This window comes from Felis catus, chromosome B1 (genome assembly GCF_018350175.1).
Source record: "Felis catus isolate Fca126 chromosome B1, F.catus_Fca126_mat1.0, whole genome shotgun sequence".
NCBI lineage: Eukaryota > Metazoa > Chordata > Mammalia > Carnivora > Felidae > Felis > Felis catus.
In genome coordinates, this window is record NC_058371.1 from 103,487,998 (window position 1) to 103,498,455 (window position 10,458).

Consider the following 10,458-nt stretch of genomic DNA (forward strand, 5'->3'; position numbering starts at 1 on the left):
CACCAGTGAGAGCATATGAGATTCGGATTGTTTGTCTTATAAATGGCATATTAAGACATCTTCCTCTAAGGCAGCAACATGGGAGAGTCAATGCCACACTACCCATCAGGTTGCCATGAATTCTCTTAAGGCATCAGCAAACAGAGGCCTAAATGGAAATAAAGTTTGAACAGCCTGAGTTCAATGAATTTATCTAGGACTTTACAAACACAGATCCCGAATAAAAGTATTTTTAATTTCAGCTTACAGTGTACTCTTGTGATGTTTTTAAAAATACTATTTTACCCTTAATTAGATGTTTTGGTGGTAGTTGGGTGTTGTAAGGCATAATTTTTCTTTCAATTCTTATGGTCTCTAATTATGACCCAGAGTCAATGGAAAGAGCATAAGATCTGAATTGTTCAGGGTTTGAATCTTGATTCTAGGTAAGTTACATTTCCTTTATGAACCTCACTTTTCTCATTTATAAGCACAGATAATTATTCATATAGGACTGTTTGGAGATTTTTTTAAGTGCACTAAAACAATATAGAATGTAACACATAGCAGATACTCAAGATAGCCTTGTGAGGCAGCCCATCACCCAAGGCCTCCCTTTTGTTTGAGTCTGGGCCACTAATTCTGTGGAGCTATAGGATTTTATGTCATGGGCCATCCAGCTAACTGTGCAGTTTGCCAGCTTCAGACTAAGCTCAGGGAAAACAATAGTTGATCAAAACTGCCAGACTCGCTTCCTCTCCTGAAACTATAAACTTCTGTTCAAGTGCTGTGTTTATGTTGTAATCTTCTGTGTAGTGAGTAGGGGGGAGGAGGCGTCACTTGAGAAGAGCTGCAGCAGCCCCTTAGGTAGGAGATACACACAGAGAAAAATGTGATGATGAACCTAAATCCATGAGGTATCCCTTGGTGTCAGCTGTACCCCATCAGCAGCAAAGATGTGTGTGTGTGTGTGTGTGATTAGCAGAAGTGCTTTAATGTGGATATAATTACCATATGCCCCATGGATGAATAATGTTTCTAGCCTACATTATCTACCCACATTTACAGTATAAACTAAACAGTGTTAAGTAATGTGGTTTATTTCATCAGCACAGGCCCTTCTTGTCTCTTCGAACACAGAGCCAGTTCTGGCTCTTCATTGGGTGAATGGAGTTTGTAAACTCTTCTTGCGTGGTCCCATGCAGTCTTTAGTGTCAAGAATTTGGCTTTGTCTGCACAATTACTATTCTTTGTATTTTATTCTAAATCCCCATGTGGAAAAAATATGTTTAAATACAGCTTATTGCACATGTTTTCTAAAGATGCATTAATAAAAACAATGTGATTCAAATGTGTCAGGGCAAGGTTTATTTGGAAGATGGTTCCCATTAACAAAAGTACAATATCCTACATATGTCATGTGCATGATAATGTATTCCATCATTTTAATCTAAATATTATGACATTTAATTCATTTTTTGTCAAGTTATGATGGTAAAATATAAAGTAAAAGAAAGAAATGAATAACTATCTATTTTATAATATTAATATTTTTTCAATAATCATATCTGATGATATATTTAAAATGTCTATTATCAAATTTATTGACACATTTTTCACCCAAAATTATTACAGATGAATCAAAATAGGAAATATTTTCTCTCTATATTTTCTCTATTATGTATCCATACATATTTCAATGCCTTGCACTAAGTCTATGCTCAAAAAACAATAAATGAGCATCCAGAATAATGCTTAATATTCTACTACTATCTACCATCTATCGGACTTGTGCTATGTGTAACCCAACATAGTATAGGACATTTATCTAAACTTCCTGAAATTTTTGTTATTGGCAATATAACTAAGTCTTCATGATATCCCTACATCATTTTGCTTCACTCTCTTCCTTTCTTCCTCCTTATTTCCTTATTTATTTATTCATTCACCCTTCAATATTTCTCAAGGTTGATCTTTCTCTCTCCTTCTCCTCTCTACTCCATTCTCTGTCTTAATTCCTCATTTCTTCCCTTTTTACCTCTCTTTTTATTTATTAATTCTTTTAGGGCAAAGAATTAGTTAAGAATCCAAAACCTCATATTTATGTTTTATGATATAAAGTAGAAGTATTAACTATGGTGTTATATTATCCATTTGTCTATTAATTCCAATTATCCTTGGTAATAATATGTTGACTCAACAGACTATGGATTTAAATTTTGCCTAGGACAAGTTAAAAATACGTTGCAAAGTTGAGCATTTTAATTTTCATATTCTATTAGTGGTTTTGAAAAATAAGAACATCTGTTTGTAGGAACAAACAAATCAACAATAGCTCCTTGGGTTAAAATGCAAATCTCTCCAAAGCCGAAAGTCATGAAGAAATATCCTTGGCCTAGGTTTCACTATTTAGCATAAATGCTGAACACATAAATGCTGAACATTTATGCCATTGTGGGGAGACCTTGCACTGGTTGTGCATGATATTTCCTTGAACATGGAGCATACTTAACTAGGTAATAATTTGGATGTAATTGTATTTTTATCAAGTAAAACATGAAAATTATCTCTACTTTCTTGCCCTTATTGCTGAGACCCATCACACAGAATGTTCAGCAAAAAACACCAAGTTGAAATCATCTATACATAATGGCAAGTTATGCCCTACCACCACTGCTAGAGCTCATATTGCCTTTTATATTAATTTTAGGAGAGTTCATTTAACATCAGTATTTTGATTCCACTATGAAATTTCTTTATATACTTCTCTATAAGTGTTTTTAAGTCATAAACTACCAAGGAAATGAAATTAAATTTAATAAATACTTTCATAGAAAATTTTTGTGGTTAGAGAAGTTACAGAAGTGATACTGGAAGCAAGATGTTAGACTACTAGGAAGCTTCAGGTCCTTATTATTCCATAGAAACGCTGAGATGATAATAATATACAGACCAAAATATGTTTGTGAGAACTGTAGAGACCAGTTGAAACTAGAACACTCAGGTCAGTGTAATCCCAAGAAAGGATGCCAGCAACAAGAGCATTTTAACTTCCATTTTGGTCTCTTGGATCCTTAGCTCTGGAGATAATAAGCCACCGTATTTCAGGACACCCAAGCAACCCTGTGGACAGGTCAGGGGAGAGAGGAAGAGAGGAACTGAGGTCTGCTGCCAGTAGCCATGTGGGTAATTCATCCTGAAAGTGGATCCTGCAGCCCCAATCAAGCCTTCAGATGACTGTAGCCCTGCCTGATATCTGACTGCAAACTAAAGAGAAATTTCAAACCAAACCATCCATCCAGATTGATCCCAAATTTCTGACTCACAGAGACCATATGAGATGATATGTAATTTATTCAAGGCATTAAGTTTTAGAGTAATTTGTTAAATAATAGTAGATGATTGTTATGGTTGAATCGTATCCTTCCTGATTTCATAGGTCAAAGTTCTAACCCTGTACCTCAAATTGCGACTGTATTTGGAGATAGGTCTTTACAAAGGCAATAAAGTTAAAATTAGGTCATTAGAGTAGGTCTTAGTCCAATAAGATTGATTTCCTCATAATAGGGAAATTTGGACACAAACATGTTTACATGGAGAATGCATGTGTGGGTGAAGACAGAGGTTAAGGTGCTGCTTTTACAAGTCAAAGAACACCAAAGATTTCCAGCAAACCATGAGATGCTAGGTGAGAATCATGCAACAGATTCTCTCTCACAGTTCTCAGAAGGAAGTAACTCTACCTACCGATTTCAGACACCTTGATTTCAGACTTTTGACTTCCGGTATTAAATTTCTGTTGTTTAATATGCAATACATATTAAAGCAATACATTTCTGTTGTTTAATAATTTAAAAAAAGAAAAAGTGACACTAGATGAAATATTTTGTGTTGATACATCATCTTTTAAGATCCTCCTCATACTGAAAAGGATATATAGCCCTGAAACTACATTTCCCAGACTGCCTTGCAATCAGGTTCTATAAGTTTCTGACAATGAGAGGCACTCATAGAGGTTTGTAGAGCAGATAAGAAGGATGAGGTATGCCTCTCCAGGTGGCTGCTATAGTCAGGTGCAGGACTTGGGCATGTGGGCTAGGTAGGTACATGGCATTTGTGTGTCTTCCTAAGAATTGCCCACTTTGATGTTACAGGAAATTAAGGTCATTTTGGTGACATCCCTATGATCTCTGTGGTTTTGAACCTGCAAAGAGTGATCTCCCTGACCTTCACTCCTCAAGTATATTTATGTATATGTGTGTATAGTGAGTTGTTGAAAGACATAGTTTTTAACCCATTAAAACATTTCAACTTAAAATTTTTAGTTCTTCTACCAAGTACCTGAAATATTTTACCATTTACCATAAAAGTGATGTTATGACAAATACACTCAAAGATTTGATACACTTTTTTGAGAAGGTTGAAATCTAGTATTCTGAATCTTAAATATTTCAGAAACTTTAAATAGCTTAGTTGGGGAAGTCTGGGGCATATTTAAGGATATTATGTGCCCTGTATTACTGCTTAAGAAACAGACTTTCTGGGTAATGGTTATAACACTTGACTCTGTTATATGTCACAGTAAGACTAATAATTGAAGGTGAAGGAAACTGACCCTGGAAATAACAGAGACAAATTAGACAGAATGTATTGATTTCTGATGTAACAGATGGCCACCTGATGGAAGTTTTTATTCATAGAAAGTGAAGGCAAAGTATTTTTCAGAGGTACTTTTTAATGACCCAACCATTAGGTGAATAAAGTTGTTTTTTTTTTTTTAAATTCAAAGCAAATGTTACTAATCATTTGGAATCTGGATATCTCAGTTCACAGGGTCACTTCTAAAACTTACATTCAGCCTTCTGATCAATGCATGTTGGCTCTGCATGTTTGGACAGAAAGAATGCAGAGTGGCAGACCATAGGCATCCTCCAACTTCAAAAGAGTAAACAGATTATTAAATATTCTGCATATTTTCCCTCTCATCCCTAGATGTAGTTGAAAAACACCAATATGTTTCCTCTTGTTTTAGAAGAGATAATTTCCCAGATTAAAGGTTAGATATGATTTTTCAGGGAAATTTAGAAGTCCAGATTTCATATATATTTGTATTCTTATTTTAAAATATTACCTACCTGTTTAAAGATTTTACAGCACTTTTTGGGTCAAACAAATATATCCACGGGTTGGATATGGCCTGTGCTACCTGCCAGTTCATACCTATTTTTTAAAGAATCTCAAACAAAAATGAATAATGAAGACATAAGCACTTTTTTCCTACTTGCTTAAGGTCTCATTTAATAATAGAAGTCTATTTTCATTGTTTTTGAGATGATATACAAAGACAATGGGCAATATAGCCTAGTGCCCTACAGCTCAGGCTACAAAGTCTGAGGGATGTCATTCAGTATTTGCCACTCGACTATGTGGCCACAAGAAGGTCACTTAGGACATTCAAACTACCTTAGGAATTTCTTTAAGGAATAAATAAGATGATATGTAAGTGCCAAAACCTGGCATTTAAGATGCAAGCACTTAAGATGCATTAGTTATTTTAGTTATGAATAACTACAAACAAAAATGGTTAACATGTAGAAGTCTTACAAAATAAAATATTGCATTTAAAGGTTTTTTTTTAATTGCCTTAAAATAGGGAATAAACTGTTTTCTGTTCTCTTTATTCTCACTTATAGTTTATTTTCTGATACATATACCAGGGCTAGTTTAGAAACTGATGTAAACTCTTGGATGTCAATTTCCAGCTGGAAGTCTCCTTGATGTGATGTGGGTTGATGGAGTAGTGTGATTCATGATGCCTGAGTGGTATAATGAGTTATGTGAGAAAATGAGAAACATATTGCTATTATAGCCATCACAAGCACCAAGAGTAACGTGTTAATATGTTTATCTCTGAATGGACAATCCATGAATGAGAAACATATGTATTCTTCTGTTTTACTCTTGCAGGTCACAAAGCATTATTTCTCATTTCAAACTAAATTCCATGTTAATTAAATGGTAGTTGGAAAATGATGGTTTGGCTTTCTGTAGAGAGAAGTTACTCCAGTTTGATCTGCTGGAAATCCAATAACCAATCCAAGATAAGTAAAGCCTGAATGGCCATGTTTAGGTATCTATGTTGTTTTAGAAGTAAAACTACAACAACAACAAAACCTGACTGGTAGGTGCAAGAGAGATGAGATAATTCTATGAATTCCATAATAACATTGGACATTCACATTAAATGAATGAAAAACCATCCTCATAATATTTGCTGTTTTCTTTCAACCTGCCTGGCTAAAGAATTTGGGTTAAATCGTCCCTATCACATGTGCCAGAAGCATACAGAGGTTTTCCTTTGATACTCAATATGAAGACTTGGTAGAGCCATGGAAGGGTAAAATTCATAAAATGCGGGGCCCTTCTATGACTGGGTCCCCCTCAAGTTCTCAGACTTGCTCATGCTGAGCCACTAGAAACTTATTAGTTACAGTTCAGGTTTCCCTACCTTGGCACTGTTTCCTGTACAGGCTTCAACTCATGGATTTCCGTTCTGTTAAATTGTGCCAGTCTGTCTTTCCAATTTTGGGGGCATGACTGGTCCTGTGATCTCATTTTCTGATGATCTACAAAGAGTGGTTGATTTTTCATTTTTTCCAGCTTTTTCTTTGTTGTTAGGCTGGAGTGGCAACTTCTAAATTCCTTCCATACTGGATCAGACACTACAATCTATGTAATTTTTTATCTTTGTGAAGAATCAGTAGCTGAAGTATCAGTTATTCTGATATTATCTGATATTATTATTCTAAATTATCAGATTATTTTGGATTTTTTTTGGTTAGTAGTTTTTAGCATAACAAGAAATTATTCCTCACTATGCCTTGTAGAAATAAATTTTAAGTGTATTATTAGTATTCACTGAGTCCAAGGAATGGAGGACATTTTTCACAGTCAGGTGAGCTTGGCAGCAATCTGTTTTAAAATGGAAGCAGAAAAACCCAAATTGTGCTGGTTTGGGTGCAAAACATGCACATAAGCTGCACAGGGTGGTGGAGACCCCCGTTACACCCCATTTCACCCATAATGCTGCACCAACAACTCTACCTCATCTCATTTGGGTGGCTCAGGGCATGTCCATAGGACTGGTTGAAGATGGAAGGAAAAGCACGAGAAGGGTTGACCAATGATGAAAATGTATAATATATAACATATGGAGGCAAATGAAAAGTGGAATGCTGTACAGACTGGTCAAGGAAAGACCTGGGTAAAGGGAAGTCTCCTAAATTGGCAGTGTTTTGAGCAATGCTGCTACTCAGCCACTTCGTTTTGTGAGACAAACGTTTGAATAATAGACGTAAATACCAACTCATAGGCGGTTTCAGTTGGCTTAGCTGGTTGGTCAATGGTCTGGATGAACCAAGATTGGAATATTGCAGATTAGGAAGTCTGGGAGAGACTTGCAAACCTATGTATCTATGGAAGTGTATTTTTGCCTTTTGCATTTACTGTGCGGTTTTAACTGTAAAAACACAAGTAGAGAGACCACAGACTAATAAGGACATAGTGACCTGGGCCTCAGACTCAATAGCAGTGAAGGTCTAGATTTCCCTTCTAGAGTAACCACCTAGATCAGCAGAAGGGCTAGTCAGGAGGGAGGGGAAACTAGACTGAGTGGTAGTGATGAGGATGAGATGATAAGTGGCAGTTAAATTTCCATGCCAAGTGCAAGAACTGTAGTTGGAACTTATGATAAACCCAAATCCTAGAGAAGTTCTGCAAATGGATAGAAGCAAGTAGATATGCGTTGTGCAAAGTAGACTGTGGAAGACACAGTCATGAGGTAAAACTCACAGTTGCCTCTTTTGCCAGAGAATTGTCTTCTGCCATAAGGTTGCTGCTTTGCCTGAGAGGTTATGTGCCCCTTACATCCCTTCATGGGGAACCCTCAAACCAATAAGTAATTTGTGCTGAAGTAAATCAGCCCCTTGACTAAAGAAGGGAGCATAAATATGGAGTGCAAGATATGTTCCAGGGCTCCCTGTGGGATTTGAGTGCCAGTAGATTCCACCTGAGAGCACACCCTTGCTAGTTTGTTGCCCTGTCTTGTTCTGTTTCTCTCATTCCATTTCTATTGATAATATTCTTTAAATAAATCACATATACACAGATACTTATCTAGGGCTCTGATTCTTATGTGAGTGAAGGAGAGAGAGAGAGAGAGAGAGAGAGAGAGAGAGAGAGAGAGAGAGAGAGAATCAAACATGATACCAAGAAACCTGGCTTGGACAGCTGTGAGATTGCTTACCAAAATGGGAAAGACTGAGAGAACAGATGTGGAATCAAGTAGAAGTCAAACCTGAGGGTTGGCACATGTTATATTTTATATGTATTCAGATTTTTAGTTTGATACATGGATCTTATATTTCGAAGACATGTTTGGGCTAGAGAAATAAAATTGGAAGTACTTGGCACATAAAGGTTGAGAACTGACTATTTTCAGAGTTGGGATGTTGGCAATCTAATCCTGTGTAGGGATAGATGGGCAAGAAATATGTGAGTGTTTGCAATGGACTGATTATAGCAAATAGCCATAGACTCTGTTCTGGAAAAAAATGGAGTGAAATCATGAGGCAGTTGATGCCCAGTGTAAAAAAAATGGTAGGATCTATGGGTTGGAGTTTAGGCTGACTTAAAGAATGGTCATAATAGGGTAATCTGAGTGAGTTAACTCGATACAGGTTATGAGCAAACAATGCGAAATTGGATTGAAAGATTTTTTTAATGTTTATTTTGAGAGAGAGAGAGAGAGAGAGAGAATGGAGGAGGGGCAGAGAGAGGGAGAGAAAGAATCTCAAGCAGGTGTGGCACTGTCAGTGCAGTCTGATGTGGAGCTAGAACTCACAAATGGTGAGATCATGACCCAAGCCAAAGTGGGACACTTAACCGACTGAGCCACCCAGGCACCCCTCCCCAAAAGATTTTTAATAGAAGTGGTTTGATTACAGTCCAGGGTATGACCTTGAGAGTGAAGACCTGAGGTGAAATGTAAGAGGAGAAAAACAATGGGTCTTAGAAGGACAAGAAACTGAGAGGACTCAGCTAAGGTGAAGCAAAGGATGCAGAGTGTCTCAGGCTGAGTCAATGTCTCAGTTATGCTGCCTCATGCTGATGGAAGGAACAGTGTTTTAGAAGCTATTCTACAGGAACATCAGAACTTCAGAACTACAGAATCTTCTAATTGACTGCCAAGTGTCCTCCTTGTTACCAGTATGAATTCCATTACAACTCCCCATGATGTTTGCCCCAGGTAAGAGGAAGTCATTATCTTTAATTTCCATGTATTACTTGTAGCCCCATTTCTCCTCTGGAAACCTATTTCTTATCAGTTTTATACTAACCCTCTCTTAGGAATAGTCTCTTTCTTTTGCACAATAAAACTGAGTTACTAATTATTATACACATTTTACAGTTCAGAAAACTGACATTTAGAGAAAGTTAAGTAACTTGCTGTTTTATTTTCTGTAAAAATTATGCAGACTTACAGGTATTCTGTTTGCAAAAACATTTAAATTTTTAAGTTTATTTTATTTTTATTTTGAGAGGAGAGAGTGAGCAAGGAGAGGCAGAGGGAGAGAGAGAATCCCAAGCAGGCTCCATACTGTCAGCACAGAGCCTGATGAGGTCATGACGTGAGCTGAAGTCAAGAGTCAGGCGCTTAACTGACTGTCCCACCTGGGTGCCCCTCCAAAAACATTTAAAAACCACTAATCCAAAAAGTATGGTCTCTGTAAAAAGAAAAAAAATAAGTGCTTAGACTAGATTCAAGAATAATCATGTTGATAGAGTAAGGTACATGCTATTCATGGTGTTATTGACATTTTTGTTATTAATATTTTTTAATTTTTTAAAAAAATATTTATTTTGAGGAGAGTACAGACAGAAAGAGAGGGAGAGAGAGAATCCCAAGCAGGCTCTGTGCTAGAGCACAGAGGCTCCATCTCACAAACCATGAGATCATGACCTGAGCCAAAACCAAGAGTGAGAATAGAGTTGGAACTCTATTGCCACTTGTGTGAAGTAGCCCAAACCAAACTACATGGAAAGATCATATGAAGAGGTCATGTGTAGGTGTTTTGGACAGCCTAACTTGAGTCCCAGCTGACAGTCAGCATTAACCACCCAACATGGGCATGAAGACGCTTCCACATGATTCTATCCATCAAGTAACCCCCAACCTTCAAGTCTTCCTAGCTAAGCCTTAGGTATCCTGGGAGAGACAAAAGCCAGACTCAATGTGTCTTGTCTAAATTGCTGAAATTGCTGTCCCACACAATCCATGGACCAGTAAATTTGGAGGTTTTTTTTTTTTTGCTTTTGTTTTTGTTTTGTTTTGTTTTTACATAGCAATAGTTATTACATGGAAAATAAACTCAGAAGCTCAAACCAAAGCATTTTTTAAATCAACTATTTCCATACCCA